The 24,354-nt window shown below is 39.2% G+C and overlaps 1 protein-coding gene across 1 annotated transcript in view; it reads right to left on the bottom strand.

Moving 5' to 3' along the window:
• Nucleotides 1-2,197: 2,197 nt before the first annotated feature.
• LOC100000694 (transmembrane protein 235-like) overlaps nucleotides 2,198-24,354 on the bottom strand; it is an 89,411-nt gene continuing 67,254 nt past the window's right edge. The window contains exons 5-7 of the transcript XR_015479332.1: nucleotides 4,282-4,332; nucleotides 2,669-3,324; nucleotides 2,198-2,275 (exon numbers count right to left, since the gene is read on the bottom strand). The gene's annotated coding sequence lies outside the window, so the exon portion shown is untranslated. The remainder of the gene's footprint in view (nucleotides 2,276-2,668; nucleotides 3,325-4,281; nucleotides 4,333-24,354) is intronic.

The raw sequence follows: 24,354 nt of genomic DNA, 5'->3' as shown, positions 1-24,354 counted from the left end.
ATTCTACGCTGTATTTTTACCATCCGGGTGGCGTAAGGGCCTGTCACAAAATGCGGCGAAAATTCAACACGACGGTCGGCAATAGTTTGCTTAGTGTTCACGTGTTTACACTCAGACAGCAGCATTTACAGCGGATTTTTCAATATTGTAGTAACATTAACGTACAGTAAACTAAGTAACTTAGAAATTATTTTGACTAAGGTCAGTCTGTAAACACTGAAAGAGTACAGCTGACCATACCAACTATAAATTTGCCATCTGAACGAACAAAGAAAGGGCGCTGATCGCACACACTTACCGAATCTGTAGACAGGACAATCACCACATACTGAAGCTGCCTCTTTTTTAAAGGAGACGAGCAGCAAATCCGGATCTCACCATTGATAAGAAATACTCTCGAGTAAAAAATGTTCCAAACAATCGCATTTCTGCCGCACGTCGCGTCTACGGATCCACACGTGAGTCTAGCAGCGTCTCATAGAGAGAAAATGAAAACAAAACCTTCACATTATGAAAGCAACACTGACGACCCGTATCTCCAAACAATTCTTACTCTTTTCCCACAACTTTTGGCAACACGACGTGTGTTGTCTCTCTGCCGTCTGAACACTGTTTCAGGTACAGTCTAAGAAAGCTAGCATGCATATCAATGAAGTTGCAGCGCATACATAATGGAGCGCGCTGATTGGTTTGAACCAAGCCATACTCATGAATGAATGCAGCACACTCAGACGTAATACAGGACGCCCTGGTACAGACGTCCAGTCTGCACGCTGGAATACACGCTATTATCTCATGGCCATGACGCAGCTTCAAAAATTCGTTTCAAACCGTAAGTACGAATTTGCTCGAAACAACGCAAAAACAACCAATTTTCACTTTTTAGTGACATATATGTGTCCTAATAGTGTTTTTAGCAGTGTGGGACACATATACGACTGTCAACAGCTCAAAAAATGTGTTTTGGTGTTTCGTGACCCTTTAAAGGTAAATATAGAGGATAAATATATATTTATATATTAAAAAAAACAAAAAAATGTCAAAATGCATTTGTAAATAAATTATATTAATTTAAATGCATTTTTGCAAATATATGTTTTGGACATTTCTATATATTTTGAAACGGATCTAAAATTATACGCTGTATTTTTACCATCCGGGTGGCGTAAGAGCTTCAGCATGACGTCTTCCAGTGTTTCTTCTATGCGGGTCACATCCCGCAAGTGTGTTCCTGATGCTCGCAGATCTCCACAGTAAGGGTGTTTATCAGAACAGCAGCTCAGGAATTCAGCTCAGCCACATTCCTCTGCCTTAATAGTGGAGTGTGCTGCATTACTGAACAACCATATGAACAGTGACGCTCAAATATTCCTGGCAGCCCTGTGAATCAGTCAACACTGTGTCAATCAATGAACAAAGCTTTTACTATAATTACACTAACTGTTACTATTGGAGTTTACATTGGTAATACAGTAGCTGTTACATCTGTATTTTAGCGATTCGTCACTGCTTTTTTTACTGAAAGTTTTTATCTTGTTTCTGGGGCAAATATCACAAAACACTTCAATCAAAAGGAATTTTTTATGACAAGCAAAGCATGTTGTTTTGTATTGTTAAAATTAAGTGAGTTTTTCCCTTGAAACAAGCAAAATAATCTGTCAATGGGGTTGACAAAGTAATATTGTTTTTTGGTTTGACATAAGATTATTTTGCTTGGGCAGGTAGGATTGTCATTGAGTGAATATAAGAATTTGAATAATTATTATTAATTTTAATGGATATTCAATGAAAAATGCCCTGAGACAAGCAATGAAATCAGATGATTCACTACATTAATAAAGCTTAAGGGGAAAAAAAAGTTGAAGCCTTCATTAGATAATAATACTGTGACTAAAAATGTCTGGCAGATAACAGTCCAATACTTGTTTCATTCTTTATTTCTCTTTAAGGACTGGATATCTCTAAACAATTTTGCACAGATTATATATTCAGATATTGCAAAAAAAACATTGACGTTGTCAAGAATAGTGTTGAAGATTTAGCTGCCCTTTAATGTTCTCATATTTATGATAAATATTTTTATTATATTTCCTTGAAAAAGACGCGATAGTGTAATTCAATACATTTAATTTTAATCTTTATTTTATACATATAGCTGTCACGGTTCGGGAAGGATGAGGGAGCGAGGACTCAAATGCAAACACAGGATGGTTTATTATTAATTAAAATAAAACAATAGAACAACAAAAACCACCCCGAGGGGGGAAAAACATAACTAAAACACACACAGACAAACAAACCTGGCTGGACTGGTGAGACAAGACTAGAGCAGGAACACAGAGGGAGTTTAGACGACGAACTGGCACAGGACAGCAGACATGAGTGGAATATAAACAGAAGTAAATTAACATACAAACGGATGAACACAATTAACTAATAATGGGTTAACAAGGAGGGTGGGATAAAGAGACAACGCAAGCCAATCGCTCACATAAAACAAGACTAGAACACACAGCCAATGAGAGAATGTGTGTTCATGACAACACAAGCAAGCGGTGCATGTAAAGATACACCACGTGCAAAACACAACACCAACAGAAGACTGAACGCAAGACACGAGTACACGATAAATGAAAACATTCACCGTGCACTCACACACGCAGCGTGCATGTTTCGAACCGAAACCAACTGGACTGAGATGCTGGGAATGAAACACCACGCTGCAGACAGACGAACGTGAATACCCGGACAGGAGTGCGCACCCGCAAACACGCAAAGACCTCACGTGCCCGCATCAAGCGGGGACGTGCACAGTCCATACACACACACACACAACAAAACAAGTGCTCGACCCAAGAAAACTAGAGGCGAGCACAACAGGACAGGACTAGACAGAGCTAGTTCAGAGATATCAGTACACAAATCTGTATAATGACATGGGTATGACACTGGTATTACAAAAAGGAGGTGAAATATGAGGACATTGGTGACGTCCTTATTTCTCAAAAAGCTTATAAATCACACGGTGAGTTTAATCAGAGAGTAAAGCTGCACACAGCCTCTTGTGATGGTTGGGTTTAGGGGTAGGGTGGGGTGAGGGCAATACAATACACAGTTTGGACAGTATAAAATGAATGGAAACCTATGTAATGTCCCCACTTTTCACAAAAACAAACATATGTGTATGTGTGTGTCAGAAGGAATGGGGCTCAGGTAAGTAGGTGACAATACAGTTTGTTGTACAGGATGGCAGTAATAAGCAGGTCTATGCAGGTAATGTTGATAATCCGGGGGTATAAAGTCGATGATGGAAATCAGGTTATACTGTAGTATATTGCAGGATGATCATGGATACAGGAATCGATGATGAAATTGAGGAGGAAGAGCCGACGAGGAACCAGGAAGACAGCAATAGGGAAAAAAACGAGGAAACAGGAGACAAGGAAGGTAAGTTGTATGTCTGAGAATATCAACACTAATCATGTGATGAAGGGTTTGCCCTTTCTGTCTAGTGACGAGGACAGTGTCCTGACATTTTATCCTATACCCATCAGATTATGCAGCAATACTGCATTTGAATGGTTCTGAGGTTGGGTATAGGGATTAGGTATATAACGCCGAGTGAACTGTGTGAAGGGCTTTTATGTTGCAGGGGGTGATGACAGGATGAAGTTTGGGTGCGTGGGTAATACAGTAAGTATTCAGGTGATGGTGATCTGAGTGTCTGATTAGGGGGAGAACCTGGTCTGACTGTGATTGTGTGTACATAAAGAAACCACAATAATGTTTGGTCTTTATTGCATTTACTAGGAATGCTTATGAGTAATACTTTATATTTGTGTCGTTCTTTAAATGTCCGATAGCATTTATTTGAAGTGACAAATAATGCTTTTTGTCAGATTAACACGTTATTATTTTGTTATTAATATTAATTATGTTATAACACATACATTTGTTTTGATTGAAAATCTTTGTTCCACCAAATATTATTTACTTAACTCATCTGAATTTAAAACATTGTTACGGTGTTGATTAAAAGCAAATGACATGTTTGAAAGTAACCTTGTTTCTTTTTCTTTTGTGTGTAATTTGTGTATATATGTGTGTGTGTGTGTGTGTGTGTGTGCATTCTTTACCCCAACCCGAGACACATCACGGATTCATTTCATATTATATTATACCAAAAAAAAAAAAAAAGTTGTAATTTATTACTGTTGTTCAGTGCAGAAATCAGAGGGAAACACCCTGGTATTGTGACCTGTCCTTATTTACATACTGTACCTTGGTAATCACCTGGTACTCCGCTGTACTTCAAAGAAGCTGCAGTATTTACTGTAACACATTTACAGATAAGAAAGAAAGGAATGTTTTACTTTCAACATTTTCACAAAACCCAAACATTTGGCCAAACGTAAAAATGTGCTGACTATTTACAAGTGGTTCTAAAGCCAAACCTTTCATGAGTATCTTTGTTTTGTTCAACACTAAAAAAGATATTTTGAAGAAAGCTGGAAATCTTTCAATCTTTTTCAAGATTGAGTCGTTTATACGTGTTTTTAGCATAATTTATTCATAACAAATGTAGGCTATAGGCCACTTACTGTAGAAGTTCATTCATTCATTTTCTTGTCAGCTTAGTCCCTTTATTAATACGGGGTCGCCACAGCGGAACGAACCGCCAACTTATCCAGCAAGTTTTTACACAGCCCTTACAGCCGCAACCCATCTCTGGGAAACATTCACACACACACTCATACACTACGGACAATTTAGCCTACCCAATGCACCTGTACCGCATGGCTTTGGACTGTGGGGGAAACGGGAGCACCCGGAGGAAACCCATGCGAAGGCAGGGAGAACATGCAAACTCCACACAGAAACGCCAACTGAGCCGAGGTTCGAACCAGCGACTTTCTTGCTGTGAGGCGACAGCACTACCTACTGCGCCACTGCCTCGCCCCTGTAGAAGTTGGAACAAAGCACTCTAAATAGGCCTAGGTACATACACTTAGCCTTTAAACTGGCCACCACTCCACTAAAAATAAGTCCTTCCTAACAAATAAATTAAAGTAAATTCTAAATTGTGACGAATATTTGGCATTAACGAAATTAAGATAAAGGGTGCTTTCACACCTGTGAATCGATTCAGTTGTTCCGAAACAGAGATTACAATTGTTACATTGTTGCTCTTTGCTCTTGGAGCGGTTCGCTTTCACACTGCAAAGTTTCTAATCGGACCAAAAGAGCTAAAGCAAGTCACGTGTGAGTAAACTCTCCTTACATTGGTCAGAGTGTCAGGGTTTATTTTGCAGCGTCCCGCTAAGCTGTCAGGAGAGGTGGTGGTTTGGTGGTGATTGACAGGGTGCGTGCGCGCGACGTGTCTGAGGAGAGATGCGGTGGGGAGGGGTGAGAAGGGTGCACGACGATGCCTATTTGAGGACCTGGAGGGAGATGCGAGATTACCGGGAGATCATCACTCGTTTGCGGGCATCCGGAGACTCGCGAAACTTCCCACCCCACTCATAATTCTCTCTTCATATAGCCGTATATGCCTATTACATATCCATAAAACACAGTGATACAACCGCGCTCGGATCGGATCACTTTCTCACTACAATCGAACCGCTCCAGGGTTCGTTTCAATCGAGCCGAGACCACCTCATTCAAGCGATCTCGAAGCGATTACTTTGGCGCGGAACAGAGCGCGATTGCCCTGTTCACATATGCCAAACGAACCGCGCTAACTGGGCAAACGAGATACGTTCCGAAACAAAAGTGTAGGTGTGAAAGCACCCAAAGTCTCTGTGGGATTTGTTTCGCCACTTCTCTTCGCAATCCAGCCTTAAGGCAACAATGAAGCTGAATAATAAAAGAATAATGCCAACATTAACCTTTATACTGTCTACATAATGCAGTTTTGATTCCATTAATATTTAGTTCTGATTTTAAAATCCTTTACTCACCAAGATAAGGCTAAGTGTTATTGTGCAGGAACATTATTGAATCATGCTAAGCATAGAATCAATTAGCAAACTCACAGTCCTCTATGCCATATGAGACAGAGATAATTTGGAGACCTTGGCAGTCAAATTAGGATTTGCCAGGTCTTGAAACGTTTCTAAGCTGATCGATGCTTTGAATCGCTTTAGTCACGTGACTAGGTGTTTCGAAACACTTTAGTCACGTGACTTGGGTGCTTCGGATCATGCTTCGGTGCAGTGATTCGAAACACTTGCGCTTCGGGATCTCGACACTGTGTCGAAACATCAGTTTCACGTCAGCCATCCCTATTAATCAGTGAAATTTAAAAAGACTTTATCTTGAAAGTTTATAGTTTGTTGACAGTATTTTGGTTAGCATTTAATTGTTGTTAGCACATATACAAGGATTTTGAGTATCAGTGTTATCGATATTATTTGTTAGTTTTGTACAAAAGGCATGTCATTTATTGTTATTACTATTTACTTATAATTTGCACTACAAATGGGACATTAACAGCCATTAAGGTCTTTATTTTGGTCATTTTATGTGTTTTAGATTTATCTTTCTAAAAAAACATCACCAATTGAGCTAAAATTAATTAATTGTTAAAGCTGTTTATATTGCAGTCTAATTGTTGTAATTTATAAGGTCATAAATGCTTTATCTCCATTAAATATTGCCATTGTTAGTGTTATAGCAATTCAAATTATTTAGACAGTGAATAAGAGACTGTAAATGTGTATTTATCAGTTTATTGGCTAGTTATGAGCATTTGTTTAACGCAATTTCAAGGATATGTGTAATGAATATTATTTGTTTCTTTGTTTCTTTTATTCAGCTCTTACGATGATTCATTTTGAAGATTAAAAACTATATAAACATCAGTCCCTGAAAGTAAAGTGCATCTGTTCAGCTGGGAATGCTACACAAGTCCCCCATGTCCGTGCTGTACATTGCTGTTTAGCGCTCTGTCGTAATACGCTAAACTGCCGAAATACCTTGGCAGCTGGCCTGACCGCAATCAAAATTTGCTCATCATTTGTTTCACCTTTGCAGGGATTGGTTTTAATGTAACTAACGATTTGATTACTTTCTCGTGCTAATCGAAATGCATTACATGACTGTTCATTTACCGCTGAAGCCCGGCCCGACCCTGTCTAAAATGATAGAAATTAAGCCCGAACCCATCGGGTTCCCTCAGGTTCCTTTGAGTTTGGGCAAAGATCTTCAGCTCTAGGAGAGAGTGAGAGAAAGAAAAAGAAAAACATATTGCACACACACACTACAACAACTACTCGAATTAGTTAAATAACAGGGTGAGCATGTGGTCGGTCAGTCAGTCAGTCAGCAGCCTCTGGTGGATTTACGTGAGAGGAGCAGGTGCGAATGGCACTCTGAGAGAAATTTGAGATCTGAAAAATTATACATAGCGGCCTCTGGTGGATTCGTGAAAATAAAAAGGTACCTCTTGGAACATATTAGGCGCTCTCCAGAAATGTATAAAGGGGTACATTTTCAAAATGAGCCTGGGTTGAAGAAAACAGCATATTTTAAGCACAAATGATGCATGAGAATGGGCCTACACACGTACACTTGCAGAGGTTTCTATAAAATATGTTTTAATTATGTGTTATTAGCTGCCCTTTATTGAGCGTCATATTTGAATTTAGCCAAATGAGCCATTAAGCTTTTTTTTTAAAGATCAGTTCCATTTAATCTGTCTTGAATTAGACTGAAGTCAATTAGGTTGTGAGAACAGCACCGTTTTCTCCTGAATTGAGTGTTTATGGCATGTTTAAACTCTTCTAAGCTACAGTAAATATAACCGACAGCATTCCAAAGAACAATTACACGCTTATAAACAATGAGTCATACAGTGAGTTTGGCAGAACCACATCTGAGCACATGGGCACAGCCTACACACTATCACACAAGACAATCGTATCAGTTTGAAACTGGCATTACTAGAAATTATCTGCAGTGTTTTTTACCTATTAAATTACCTAGAAATGATCTGCACCATTATCTGCAGTGCAGTGGTGTAGTCCTAAAAAAAAAAGGTGGTGTACTATTACCCACTCAATCCAAATTTTAAAAAGTAGGCAAAGAAACGACGAAGACAACGTTTATATATATATATATATATATATATATATATATATATATATATATATATATATTAGGGATGTAACGGTATCAGAATTTCACGGTACGGTAATACCTCGGTATGAATGTCACGGTACGGTATTTATTGAATCATTTACAGGAAAAAACAAAACTTATGAAAATACTCCAAAAAAGTGCCAAAAGTGTCAATGACATACAAATTAGCCATCTATCTGTAAGCTTTGAAACAGGAACTTCAATTTTAATAACAAAAAAATATTAAACCATGTAAAAAAATAAAGTTTAAATTTAGTATTGTTGAAAACTCATCACGTTCAACATTTAATCACTCACTCACTTAGAGATGGGTTTAAAGGAAAATTATCATATAAATATAACCTGGTAAAAGCTGGTATCTCTGGGTATTTACAATGTCCCCTGCAACAGAAAAAACCCTCTCATTTGGGACTGAGGTTTCTGGGACAAGAGAGATATGACTTGGCCCAGGTTGACAGCAGTGGGTAACGTTGTGCATTGTCTTTCCCTCACGTGAGAGGACAAACCATGAGTGAGATAGAGGTCTCATGTCTGCATCAATCTGAACAGTGTGCTGACAAGACCGCTATTCAGTTCGCGCGCGACAACACAGCTGATAAGAACTCGCGCGTCAACACCGCTATTCAGTACGCGCGCGGCGACAACACCCGCTTTAGAGTTTTCCAGCTCTTTTTCATCCCTGCTTCTAGCAGCACACTCCATTTCCGCATTACTGGATCTGTAGCGACAACAGACCGCAAGGGATGATGGTCAAGCATGGGCTGATGGGAATTGTAGTTTTCGATACCTCCCGTTCGCTTCATTCGCCTGAGCAAATTTTCTCAGAAGACCTATAGTTTTACCGAGTCATATATCAATATCGAAAAAAAATAATATTGCGGTATGACGGTATTTACAATACCGTTACATCCCTAATATACACACACACACACACACACACACACACACACACACACTAAACATCAGTTACCTGTAACTATTGACTTCCACAGAAGAAAAAACTAAAGATATTCATTTTTTGGGTAGACTATCCATTTAAAAATATTAAAACAAATGTATTTATTTTAATCCCAATTCAATTGGCTGATTATATTGAGCTGTATTTAAAAATGTATATGAGCCTAATGAAATATATATATATATATATATATATATATATATATATATATATATATATATATATATATATATATATATATAATATGCAGATATTCCAACAATCTATCGATAAACACATCTTGTGCTCACAGCTGTGGTTTGCTGACTAAATGAAAAACGAGTTGAATATATATTTTTTTATATAAAAAAAAATTAAAGGGGACTGAGAAGGTCATTTGGTGATGTACAGTTCATGAGGTAATCACAAAAAAAATGTTTTAGGGGGGCCAGCTGGAAATATAGGAGTGCTTAAGGGACACCCATGCTGTTTTTTAATTCTACTTGAAAGTTTCAGCGAGACAACATTTCAGTTGATTTGTTGTGATCTTCGAAAAACTCTCACAAAATGTTCTCACAATTGCTGCGTTGGTCAGGGCTTGGGAAATGGCGCAAATTAAACAAATGCACCAGTTGCAACAAATTAAGATGCGAGTTAAAAAAATACATTTGGTATACAGTTAAAGGGGACGTGAATACACAGAAATTAGGGAAGTCTAATCAGCAAAAAAAAGTGAGTATACTGAGGGTATACGCAATTATTGATCCTCAGAAGTGGTTATACCCAAACAGCTCGCAGAAAAAAAAAGTAGGCATACTGAGTATGCGTGCGTACAGCAAGGACTACACCACTGCTGCAGTGTCCTATTTATACTTCTAATCAAATGTGCTTTGTGGACTCAGAAATAGCTGGGTGTTACCTCTTCAGAAGGTACATTTTTGTAGCTTTTACGTACTGATATGTCTCTCAAAGTATAATATGGATCTTTTAGGTACTAATATGGACATTTTAAAGGCACAATATGTATCAAAATGTACAAAAAGCACTATATAGTTTTAAAATTTTGTTGTATGTTTTGCTGAATTCTGTCATGGTCAACATAGGCTCATTCTGAAAATGTATCCCTATATATGTTTCTGGAGATCACAAATTATGTAACCAGAGCTATGCATGTCTGCATTTTATTTTTAAAATGAACACTATGGGGTGGTATGACGCAACTCCTTTTCGCGCTTAACAGCTGGCTGTTTACCTCCGTTTGGACGACTTTCCTGCTGTTACCAGTTTGTCCTGTTAGCTCACTGTGTTGACCACGATGATGGGGTTCGGAGCACCGAAGCACCCGGAGGAAACACACACGAACGCAGGGAGAACATGCAAACTCCACACAGAAACGCCAACTGACGCAGCCGAGACTCGAACCATTGACCTTCTTGCTTTGAGGTGACAGCACTACCTACTGCGCCACTGCTCCGCCCTTCCAAAAATTAGATAAATTTAACTAACCTATTAGTATTAGCATATTGTATTTATAAGATACATAAATATACAACAACATGCCCAATGCCAACAGTCTTACAATTTCTTTCCCATTGGATTGAGACCCCTGGAATGATTACAGTAGTTTAGTGACACAGCAAATTCATTAGTTGCAGCAGATTGATTTTATGTGCAGGGTAGGTGAGGAAAATTGAATAAACCAACCCAGGCTCATTCTGATAACGTACCACTGTATACATTTGTGGAGATCGCGAAACACATTAGGTAAATTCTGCAGTATTTGTTTTCGTGAATCCACCAGAGGTGTACACTTTTTGAGATGTCAGATTTCTCTCGCTACCGCAATTCGCGCCTTCTGTTCTCGTGTAAATCCACCAGAGGCCGCTGCTGACTGACTGACTGACCCATTAACTGACCCACCCTCCTCCTTCCCTAAACCCGGCCACTTACTAACCCAACCGACAATTTTCAAAAGCAATCCAGAGAAAGAACAGCCCTCGCCTCATTTTTACCACATTTTCTTATTTTACTACATTCTCACCCTGCTATTCACTTGTTTAATTATTTTTTATCTCCTGTTTTTGTCTTACCTGCTTTCTGGAACCGTTCTTCGCCAGACTCGAATTCCGTCTATGTGGTCAACTCCTCTCTGCATCACAAGTCTGTCAACATACATGGCGAGCTAACTGGACAAACTGGTAACAGCGGGAAAGCCATCCATACGGAAGCTGGTAGCATTTGCTTTAAAGACAAAATGCAGCCATATGTACTTCTGGCTACATAATTCACGATCTCCAGAAATGTATATAGGGCTACGTTTTCAGAATGAGCCTATGTCGGAATAAAATATTGTAAAAATGATATTGTTGTTAAACTGTTGCATTTTTTGTCAATATTATTATTTAAAAATGGGTCATATAAAAATTTTATTGGGGGAATAACCATATATGGTAGCTTCATTTACATTTATGACTTGCATTGTACATTGTACTATAATAATAAGTATTGGAAGCCTATCTCTAACATTCTAACTTTTTTTTTTTTTAAGATTTCACTGTACCTTGGTTATGATTGAAGGAATTGTATGTGTTATAACAGGGTAATGTTAGCATACCACCAAGAAGGATGAACCACATCCAACAGGAGTAACTGTGGACACAAAGGTGTCCACGTGCATCAAGCGCGAGTGATTTACATGTTAAGTTAAAGCAAACGTGCGAATAGACATCCAAATGTCGCGGCGTGAATTTGCGCGAATCGCTCGAGTCCGAAAATCTGAACTTCAGCAGACATTCGCGCCGTGTTAACTATAGCAACCTTTTTGCTGTGAGGGGATCGTGCTATCCACTGTGCAACCATGACACCCTAATGCTGCGTTCACACCAGATGCGGAACGCGCGTCAAACGCGAGTGATTTACATGTTAAGTCAATGCAAACACGCGAATAGACATCCTGCGGCGCGATACGCGCGAATGGCGCGGCGCGAATGACGAGAATTGCGCGAATGGCGCGGTGTGCACGGCGTAATTGGCGTGGTGCGAATTGAGCGTTTAGCGCGTTTGACTCGCTTAATGAGCGAATCACTCGAGTTCGAAAATCTAAACTTCATCGGACATTCGCGCCGCGTTAACCAATCAGGAGCTTGCTCTTGTGGGGGCGTGATTGTGACGTACCGCCTTTTGTCGGTGTCCCAGGGCAAATCCCCCAGCAGACACCGACAAGAAGTTCATCAAACTGGGCTGGGCTCAGTCAGAAGCACCGCTGAAAACCTTCATCAGCCAGGTTAAGTTTCTGGAGGAGTCTATAAGCTTAAAGAGCTGGATGCACCTCTGAAAGGTTGTAGTGGTCTCAGACACAGCTCTAAACGTATCGACGCTGTTTATCATCCTTCATAAAGCACATAAACACTGTTATTTTCTTTATAAAATCCATGTTAGCCCTTTAGCTATGAAGCTAGAGTCACGGGGCAGACAGAAGCCCTGCCCATCATGCGAATCCGCGTCTGTTCTGAAGTGAATTTGACACGCGAATGAAGCGGGGTTTGACGCGTGAATGAAGCGGGGTTTGGCGCGCGAATGAAGCGAGTAACCTCAAATGTTCACGCGGCTATTTACGCGCAAATAGCGCGATTTATCCGCGTTCCGCGTCTGGTGTGAACACAGCATAAGGCTGATTATAGTAATCAAGTAATAGATTACCTTTGATCATAGCTCTCTCTGTGGTGCTATAGATCATTAAATGGCACTGCTTTAGAAGTCTGTTCAAAATCAGCTCCTGCAGTGCCTTCGTCGGCAAACACAACTACTGAAATCATTACCTCATCAGGGTTGAAATCACACACACCTGGTTCATGTCACCACAGTCATTAAGGACTGCACTTAAAGACTGCCATTATCTGCTCATCAGTGTCTCCACTAGCACTGTTCCCACTCTTCTGATTTCTATCATGCTTTTCCATTTAACCCCATGTTCCCTGCTGATCTCCAACACACACTCCAACACATTTATTTTCCATGCTGTGTGTCGTCCATTGTGTTTCTCACATCAGTCTCCTCCTGGAAGATTGCTGAAAGTGAAACATGTCATTGAGTGCACAGTTCACAAGCCATCAGAAAACTCTTACCAACCAAGCTACTCTAAAACCCTTGCATTGAACAGTGCGCTAAAGGCCACACACCTACATATCTGACTTTATTTCTGAAACTCCTGCAGTAGTGCCCTGAATGAACAAATATTGTGACCTCAATCCTACTGCGATGTGTTAGAAACTTTCAAACAACTCAAATTTGCTGAACTACGACATATTCGGCCGGCAGCTAGCACTCTGCAACTCTCACATGGTCGCCCACTGAAGCTAAGCAGGGCTGCGCCCGGTCAGTACCTGGATGGGAGACCACATGGGAACGCTAGGTTGCTGCCGGAAGTGGTGTTAGTGAGGCCAGCAGGGGGCACCCAACCTGCGGTCTGTGTGGGTCCTAATGCCCCAGTATAGTGACGTGGACGCTATACTGTTCAGTGAGCGCCATCTTTCAGGTGAGACGTTAGACTGAGGTCCTGACGCTCTGTGGTCGTTAAAATTCCCAGGATGTCCTTCGAAAAGAGTAGGGGTTTAACCCTGGAATCCTGGCCAAATGTGCCCACTGGCCTCTGTCCATCATGGCCTCCTAACCCTCCCCATATTCCAATTGACTTCATATTCTCCTCTCCACCAATCAGCTGGTGTGTGGTGTGGTGTGCATCCAGGTGGATGCTGCACACTGGTGGTGGATGATGAGACCCCCCATCCCCCCCCCCCCCCCCCCTGTTGTGTGTAAAGCACTTTGAGTGCCCAGAAAAGCGCTATATAAATGTAAGGAATTATTATTATTATTATTATATTTATTATTTACAAAGACAAGATATGGCAATACAAAGGTTATGCTTTTAAACATATAAGCTGGTTATTGTTAAAAGTAACCGACTGCTGCTACCCAGCAAGCATTTTTTGTTTCAAAAAGATGTCTAATAGACGTCTAAACATAGTCATCTTGGCTAAAACAAGGCTAAATTTGGTCTGTCAGTGAAAATCTAATAGACGGCTAAGAATAGGCCAAAAATAATCATCAAATAAACAGAAATGAATGATTAGATGTCTATTAGATTTTCACAGACAGCCCAAATTTTGCCTTGTTTTAGCCAAGCTGTCTACGTTTGGATGGCTATTAAACACAAATTTGTTTGCTGGGTACTATCACTACTGCAGGGATGTGCTCAGTGTGATTGATGTGGCAGTGAATGCACCTCATATGGACTTCTATGAATATGAACACAGAGTTAGTAGATGATTACTGATTCATAGTTTTGGCACATCTTTCAGACTGACTCGTCTAATGAGCATTTGCATGATTTTAGAGGGACATCTAGTGGCCATTTACTGACATTTAAATAAATATAGGCTGTTCATACCAATGTAGTGACCCCCTGATAAATCAGGCACTGATCTGAAGAAATAAATAAATATATAAGACAATGTCAAATTAAATAACTTCTGTCACATCATCAGCAGCATGTGTGCCATGATGAGTGAAAAGCTTAGGTGCTGGCTCTAGACAGTGCAAAATACAACAACATACAACAACTGGTCCTCATCTTTTTACAGAAGTCTCAAACAAAATTCACCGAAAAGTCATCATCTTTCATATAGTATCTGATTGCCGCCGCTGCCAGACACCTGGTCCCTGGTAGCTTACGTTTACTAAAAACACCCCCGGTTCTCAACTTTACTTAACTTACTAAAAAAAAAAAAAAGAAATGCACCGTATGTATGTATAATGTTGTTAATCCTATCACTGCCCCCTGGTGGTGTATGGGCTAGTTTGATGATGGATTGTTGAAAGAGCAAAAATAAAAGCCACTATCCTACACCATTAAACAGCACGGAAGAGCACCCAGCAGGCACAGGACGTCAACATGACATCAGATTGATGCTGTACCCCAACTTCATGGGACATTGCATTTTGGGTGGAAATGAAAACCAGATTGACGACAGAACTTAACGTCAGACTAACGTTTGGTCACTTTTCAACAACCAAAGAACAATCAAATATCAACATCTAATGAAGTTACAGATTGAAGTTGATTTTGAATTTCTGTGTTGCTGGATTTCTGGAAATGTCAGTATTTGACGTCAATATGACGTTGACTTTTGGTCAATTTTCAACACAACCTAAAAACAACCAAATTTCGACATCATTTGACGTCGTTATTGGACATCAAAATAACATACAATGAGTTTTGGCCACCTGACATCACAAGCTAAATCTAACTGTAATGAATGCTCAGACATAGATGGATCCATGTGCAGTACGTTTAATATACAATTGAGAAATAACAGGAAATATGATATACTCAAGTGTGTATGTCATTTTAAGATTGGTTTGTAGAGAGGCGGCTAGTAATCGGCATCAGGTAACAGGCTGGGATCAGGGCTGGCGGCTGAGATTCGGAATCCAGAGAAGGCAAGGTTTAGGGCAGGCGGCGAGAGAAAACAGAGTCGAGAAACAGTCGGGGTTGGCAACAGGAAAACAATCAAGATACAGAGAAAACGCTCAGAAATGTCTGCTGGGCAAAACAAGACTTCGCACTGAGGACCCTGCTGAAAAATCCAGCATAAACCAGCCTAGGCTGGTTGGCTGGTTTTAGCTGGTCGACCAGGCTGGTTTTAGAGGGGTTTTGGCCATTTCCAGGCTGGTTTCCAGCCATTTCCAGCCTGGTCTTAGCTGGTCAGGCTGGAAAATGACCAGCCAAATCCAGCTAAAACCAGCTTGATCAGCCTGGTTTAAGCTGGTTATAGCTGGTTTTGGCTGGGCTCCCAGCTTGGCTAGGCTGGTCAAGCTGGATTTGGCTGGTCACGTCCCAGCCTGACCAGCTAAGACCAGACTGGAAATGGCTGGAAACCAGCCTGGAAGTGGCCAAAACCCCTCTAAAACCAGCCTGGTCGACCAGCTAAAACCAGCCAAGGCTGGTTTATGCTGGATTTTTCAGCAGGGGAGACTGTGAGAGCTGCTTATAAGGGAGAGTGTGGACGAGGATCAGGTGCAAGGTAATCAGCGTTAGGTACAGGGAATGCTGGGAAGTGGAGTTCTAGAAAGCCGGTGATGATGACCTCTGCTGGTCAGTGGAGGGAATAGCTTGGACCGAGCCGGTGACACTAACCTTATTAACGTCTCATGATGTTGTGTGCCTGTTGGACAAGCATAAAACTTAAAACTACTCTGTCTGATAGACAAACAGTCAACGATGCAACCCAGGCTCATTCTGAAAACGTAGTCCTGTGGACGTTTATGGAGACCACAAAATACATCCCAGGAGGTACAGATATTTGCAGTTTTTGTTTTCGCGAATCCGCAAGAGGCCACTGTGTGAGCTTTTTCGCATTTCAAATTTCTCTGCCGAGTGTCATTCGCGCCCGCACTGTTCTTAAGTTAACTCACCAGACACCGCCGTCGAGTGTCTGACTGACTGAGCAGCTGACTGGACGACAGGCCAATCAACCCTCCTCCTTCCCTAAACCCAACTAATTTTATGACCTGTCCGCCCGCTTACTTCCCTAGACCCAACCAACAATTTACAAAAGCCATCCAGAAAACGAAAAGCCCTCGTCTGATATTTACCATGTTTTCGGATTTTACCACATTCTCACTCTGTTGTTTACTCGTTTGTTTTACTTTTTGGTATCTGTTTTTATCTTACCTGATTTCTGGAACCGCTCTTCCTCGGACTCGAATCCGGTCGTCGTCGTCGTGGTTAAATCCTCCCGGTACCTCAAGTCTGCCAACGTACTCGACAAGCTAACTGGACAAACTCATTGCGGCGGGAAAGCCCTCCACAAGGAGATAAGCGGTCAGCTGGTAAGCGCAAAAAGAAACGACGTCACACCGCCCCGTATTGTTCGCTTAAAAACATTTAATGCAGCCATAAGTACTGTACCTCCGGCTACATAACTCACGGTCTTTAGAAATGTCCGCGGGACTGCGTTTTCAGAATGAGCCTATGTTGCAACGATGACTTCAGAGCAAGTAAATTATCTGGTAATTTTCATTCGGCAATGATCTATTGCTTTAACATCAGGAGTAAGGGCAGTAATCTGCTTTTGCACGCACTCCTTCCTAAAGCATTACAGCACATTCAGCATGTGGAAGAGCAGAATAAATCTGCTGACAGTTGCTCTGGCGCCTCATCAGACCCCATATACAGTACATCACTTCTGTCTTTCAACAGGACCTGCATCTCTGTTCATCTCTTTCATCTGCTGCTCACAAAATGATCATGCAGATCTAGCGAATGCTTCATTTTATCAGAGCGATGTTCAGTTTTTTTCAAACTATTTACACTGGCTATAAGTACACTTCAAAGTAATAATGGAAAATCTCCACAGGCCTACTCTTTAACAACAAATACTAATCAACAGCTGAGTCTAATGAATTGTAAAACATGCCAAAAGTAGAGCACATGTCACATGTGCACTGTTAAATCATGCTGCTGATTTGTCTCAGTTGTTAAGAAGTCAGCAAGTACCATTTTTCCCACTCTGGAGTCCATATATCAAGCGTAGACATGCCCATCGAAGGCACCAGGAGACTCTGCAGGTTAAATTATATGCTTTTTCCTGAGAAAAGCAATTTCGCTGGCCGTCAATGTAGTCCACTCTATTGCTCTTGTGTTTTATCACTTCGCTCTATCGCTTTCAGAAAACACAGACATTCTGTGTGTTTATCTCACTATTTTTTGGAGGGTAAACATGATTCAGTGTTCACATAAATTTTTTAAATGGTTTATAATTAAGCTTATTCAATTAAAAAAGCTTATTTTATTTATTTGATAATACAGTATTGTGAAATGTTATTGCAGTAATAAACAACTGATATTTTATTGAATGTAGTTGAAATTATTTTGGTTTAAAGCTGCATTTTAGGCATGATTGGTCTTCATCTACACTAAAAAAAAAGATTCAAAGATGACTCCTTGGATTTACTAATTTCTTTTATGTTAAAGGGCCATGAAACCCCCTCGTTTCAGCAGGGTGTTTTCACACCTCTACTTTGGAAAAAGTCAGAAAAGTGGGCGTGTCCAGCTTTGTTTAGGGGGGAATGTCGGAGGAAGAAAAGAGAGATGGTGTGGGAGTGTCTATTTGGGCACGCTGACTTTCAAAGTCAAAACACACACACACACACACAGAGGACAAAGAGACTGTGTTTACATGGACATCTGTAGTCGAATTATTTGCCAAATTATTAAATGTTGGACTTTAACTGCAGTTTGGCTCTTTCATTCTGGGAATTCATTCATGTCCCTCGCGACAAACGAGATATTTGATTCGAGGAACTGCTCTAAGCGTGTATTTTTCATGCAATGTTTGATACCGCACGGCGAATGAGAGAAAAAAACCCTCCGCATTTCCCGGAAACTTAGATGCACAGGTAGCGTCAGAAAGCCGTGTGTGTTATTCCGGTCACTAAATGCGGTTAAAATCCTACACAAGGTTAAAGTTTGGTTGTTGTGCTAACATGTTTACACTCAGTGCAATAGTTAACTTAGTTCGATACGAACAAACTGTATAAACAAAGAGCACTGGTCGCTCACTAACCAAATCTGTAGAGACAGGACAATCCACAGCAACTAGAGCCGCGTCTTTATTAAGAGGAGACTAAAGCGAATCCGGATCTCAGCGTTTGCAGATGAGAACAGCTCTCGGGTAAACAATAATCCTCCTTAGACACATAAGTTATTGTTGTATGTTAAAATGTTAATCCACGCGTGACTCCAGCTGCGCTCTCACAGAGAGAAAATGAAAATAAAACTTCACTGCAGCAAACTATAAAAGCAACACTTCACGCTTGTTTTGCCAACACAACGTGGCGTCTCTGTCGTCTAAACACTGTGACAGTAATGAATATTAATGAAGTTGCACAATAGAGCGCGCTGATTGGTTTGAACCAAGCCTTACTCATGCATTAATGCATCACACTGTAAGACGTAATAAGACACACTCTGGCACAGACGTCCAGTCTGCACGCTGGAATCAACGCTATTATTTCATGACCGTGACGCAGCTTCAAAAATTCATTTCAAACCGGAAGTACGAATTTGCTTGAAATAGCGCCAAAACAACCAATTTACACTTTTTAGTGAAATATAGGTGTCCTAATAGTGTTTTTAGCAGTGTGGGACACATATATGACTGTCAACAGCTCAAAAAATGTGTTTCGTTTTTGGAGTTTCGTGACCGTTTAAGTGGTTGTAAACAGTTTATTTGAGCTGAATTTAAATAAATTAAGCTGAACATCACTAAATTTCATTTGGTTGTTTAAATTCAACACAGATAAATTGTTTGCAACAATTTTGCAGAAAACTTTTTTTAGTGTAGCAGGCACAGGACGTCAAGGGGGTGTTCGGGTGGTTCGAACCTAACCCCCCCTCCCCCTCCCCCTCCCCCCAACCAAGCCCCCCCCACCCCCTCCATTATATTCTCATTTGACCTACTTTGACTGCAATATCATCATACATTTAGGAAATAACCCATCAAAGGTTTTGAGAAAACACACAATATGAAAATAAGGGGTCAACTTTCACTATTGACCAACTTGTTTGAAAAAAAAAAAACTACAAGCCGCCTAACTTTTATTTTAAATCTTGTGAAATGACCAATGAAAATGACCGAAGCATCAAAAGCAGCCTATTAAAGTTAATTTTAATACTTTTTAGGCTGTGTATAAAAATCCAAAATCAAACAAAGATTTCAGGGGTAGCTTAAATAATGTGTCGGTGCTCTTTGTGTAAGGGATTCATCAGAATAAGCATCAAAATCAGTCCAAGGCACTCACAAAATATGGAACAAATAATAAAAAGCCTTTATTGACATGGCAGGTTATCAAAACTGCAAAGTCAAGTGTGTTATCAAAACGTGTAGGCGCAGTTTTAAGAAATAGCCACGTCAGTAAAGGCTTTTTAATATTTTTTCCACATTTTTCGAGTGCCTTAGACTGACTTTTGCTGTTTATACTAATTAGGCTGTTGCTGGATGAATTTTCAAGAGAGGCTAAAAGAAAATCGTGAAGCTCTTTTTTATATTTGTTTATTTTAAATCTTTAGGAAATATTTTCAGTACATAAAAATGGAGGATGAAACAAGCTAGTCCAGCTAATAATGGTGCTTAAAATGCCACTTTTTGGAGTATTTAAACATCATAATTAAATAGAAAATAAGGTGAATAACTGCAAAAAAATCCACATTTTGAGAAAAAAGAACCATACCTTTCACCAGGCAACCATGACGTCAGATTGTGCCCCAATTTTGTTGGACGTTGCATTTTGCATAGAATTAAAATTTAGGTTGATGTCAGAACCCAACGTCAGGCCGACGTGATTGGTCAACATCGAACAGATGTTGAATTTTGGTTACTTTCCAATGCTAAAAAAAAGAACTAAAAAAAAGAAAATATCAATGTCTAATGACATTACATCTTGACGTTGTGTGGACGGGAACACTATAACACCTATCAGACATTGGATTTTGGTTGCCATACCTGTCAAATAAATGTCATTATTTGACGTCAATATGATGCTGGTTTAAAATGTTGGCTCTTATGTTGGATTTTAAACCAAATATCACATCATTTCATGTCGTTATTGAACTTCAAAATAACATTGTCCTTAGATGCTGACGACCTAAATCTAATCTAATATTAATGTCGTATGATATTGCTAAGAGCGTGTCTGCTGGATATTGTCACAAAATAAAGAAGAAAGGTTTAAAATATAATTCATCTTAAATATTAAGTAGATTTCAGCACTGGAAATTGTAAGAATTGTTCTTTTGTACCAACAATAACTGATAATAAACTCATATTAAAGTGATTTCTGAAGGATTATCTGACACCAAAGTAAATAAACATAGCGTTTTGGGTTTTAGAAAAGCGCATTATAAATAAAATGTATTATTATTCAAGTAAATAACATTTAAAACTGCATTTGTTAAAAAGACATTTCACAATTTATTTATTTTATTCACTGTATTTCTGACTAAATAAAAGCAGCCTTGGTGAGCAGAATTGATACATTAAAATATCTTACTTATTACAACTTTTTCGGCAGCGTGCATCCCAATAAAACAGCATATGAAGAGTTGATTCGCAAAAAACAACAACAACAAAAACAGATAACTCTTTTATCATTTTAATCTTCTTCTTCTTTGGCCTTAGTCCTGTATGGTTGCGGGGTCAGCTCTTTGGAACAAGCCATTTTAGACTTGTCCATGTGATAATGACTTTTTTTATACATTCCGTCGGCCTGTCGTCTGGGCCTGTCACCCTCATACACTCATACACTATGGACAATTTAGCCAACCCAATTCACCTGCAGCATGTCTTTGGACTGTGGGGGAAACCGGAGCACCCGAATGAAACCCACACGAATGCAGGGAGAACATGCAAACTCCACACAGAAATGCCAACTGAGCCGAGGTTCGAACCAGCAACTCAGCGACCTTCTTGCTTTGAGGCAACAGCATTACCTACTGCGCCACTGCCTCGCCCCCTTTTATCATTTTTAATATAATAAAAATTTTATCATAATAATTATAATACACTTTATTTATAATGGGCTTGTCTAATTAGTCATTTATACGCATTTATAAGGGATTTGCAAAGCATAAATAGTCTTCACTTTGAATCGGGTGGCAAATCTGTATGAAGTTGAGTCAATAAAGCATTTATTAACATACAAATTAATTATTAGTATATGCCTGAATAATAAAATAAATAAATGTGAATTTGAACAGTTTATTAAAAATTTACTTAAGCATTCTGAATGACCCTAAAACACCAACTACTCTTAAACAATAAATCATTAACAGAGTATAAAAACACAATCCTTAAGCACAATACACGTCATTATAAGTCGAGAACACATTTTTAACATACATTTGTTAATGTAGAGTTAATGCTTAACAAATGATGAATTAACTATTTACTAATGCTTAATAAACGATTCATAGTGTGCAGTTATAATGTTTTTCCCTGAGGGGTTGAAGATTGATTTATTTTTTGTAATAATGCACACTTATGAAATGTCAATAATAGCGTGGATTAATATTATGGATGTTGTTTTGATTTATGACCTAACCTAAAAAGCCAAAGTTTTGTATTGCTGTAGTTTGTGCCACATCCTCTGCCTCTCAATCATCTGTCAGCATTAAGCCATGCCATCTGGTTTTCCTCCTCTCAATGGGCAATTTAGTCGAACGAGGAACTCTAGATGAGAGCAGCATTTAAATGAACCACAAATGTGTGTGAAGCTACACTTACCTACACTTTTAGGCCTAAGCAGCTCTGAAAGGAACAGCTCACCCAAAACTGAAAATTCCATCATCAATTCCTCAGCCTTCACTAGCCAAACCTGTTAGAGTTTCTTTCATCTGTTGTACACAAATTATGTTATTTAGAAAAATGCTGAAAACCTGTAACTAAAGACCTCCAAAGTATTCGTTTTCCTACTATGGATGTCAGTGATTGTCCAACATTTTTTAGAGTATCTTGTTTTGTATTCAACATAAAAAAGAAACACATAAAAGCAACCCTCATTATTGTTATGTACCCCTGCATACATTTCTGGAGATTGCTAAATATGTCTCAGGAGCTACGTTTTTTTATTTATTTATTTATTTTTTTAAGTTTTTGTTTTGTTAAGGCCGTTGTTAAGGTTATGCTTTTTCAGATCTCACATTTCTCTCGGAGCGGAGAGATTACAGCGGAATTATATATACGTGAAGTTTCACAAACTAATTTCGAGAGGAGCACGTGATATGATTGTGCACTGCTGGCCACTCATCCGTAATCAGTAATAATCCAATCAGAATGATCCTAGCTAAATATAAATGGATCACTTTCTCCTTATTGCACTATCTTCTTTTTGGAAGTATCCCCCCTTCCACCCCATCTCCTCCTTTTCCTCCTCTTCTAAAGGGGGAGCTCCAATATCTTCAAGCTCAGGGTTCTCTCCCAGGACAGCATGCCAAACCTGCTATAAATGCCAAGCATATCTAAGTGGGAACTCTTGAAATATAATAACGAGCCATGGTCGATCCGGGCTCAGACAAACCTTATCATCGTGTTGATAAACAGCCACAATGCCATGGAGTAGAGCAGAATCTAGCCTGTGGCTTGTAGTTTTTTTTGAGTTAGTCTGAAGTGAAAACGGTTTCGCTTTCTTGCTTGCGCTCGCAGCGTGTCTATATCTAAAATAACAAACTTCTTGAGCTGATGATAATAACGTGAGCTTGATTATTGACGTGCTTTTGAAACCCCATCATGTCAGACACTGACAAACGCGAGAGTGAAGCGCGAAAAAAAAAGAGAAGCCGGGGAAAAAGGAGCACGTTATTTCTTCAGCAAACGTGAAAAACTGCCTTGTTTTATTTTTTATCATCAGCTTTTGGACTAATATGAACTCAGAATGACGGAATGCCTCTCTAACAGTGGCTACATGTGCTGCTGAAGATTACAGACACAGAGGAGAGGTTTTCACTGACTGTAGGCTATATTTTGTGTTGATTTAAACCTAGTTAAGGACTAAATGTCTGCTGTGTGTAGTTTTTCTGTAGTTGATAACATATCGGAGACTGTAAGGGTCTGTATGTGTTCATATATGTTCATTTATTTACTTATTTATTTAATATAATTGCAAATGTTACAGTAGGCTATTTCATTGATCTGCAGTTACAATCACATCATGTTCATAGAAAAGTTAGTAATAAACATTTATACACAAGTATTCTCAAGCGAGAATGATGCGACTAAAACTTTGTCATACACCACGCCCACCAAAAGCCTGATAAAGGTGACCCGTACTGACTTAAACCGTACCGTACTGTACCAGTCAGTGGAAACGAGCCATTACTGTATTGTATGAACTGTATATATATATATATATATATATATATATATATATATATATATATATATATATATATATATATATATATATAAAACTTTAAAATAACAGCTGTTAAATCTCAGAAATTTATTGTAAAATAATTTACCAGAAATTTTAATTTAAGGACATTTCTGTAACTTAATATCAGTTATTTTACGGTACATTTCTGTAATTTAACTGCCGTTATTTTACGTTTTTTTTAAACGTAAATAAAATGAAAGTTTATATATATATATATATATATATATATATATATATATATATATATATATATATATATATATATATATATATATACACTG

This window comes from Danio rerio, chromosome 3 (assembly GCF_052040795.2).
Source record: "Danio rerio strain M-AB ecotype USA chromosome 3, GRCz13ab, whole genome shotgun sequence".
Lineage (NCBI taxonomy): Eukaryota > Metazoa > Chordata > Actinopteri > Cypriniformes > Danionidae > Danio > Danio rerio.
Note: the sequence above shows the minus strand (reverse complement) of the source record. Positions and strands in the feature narration are given on the sequence as shown.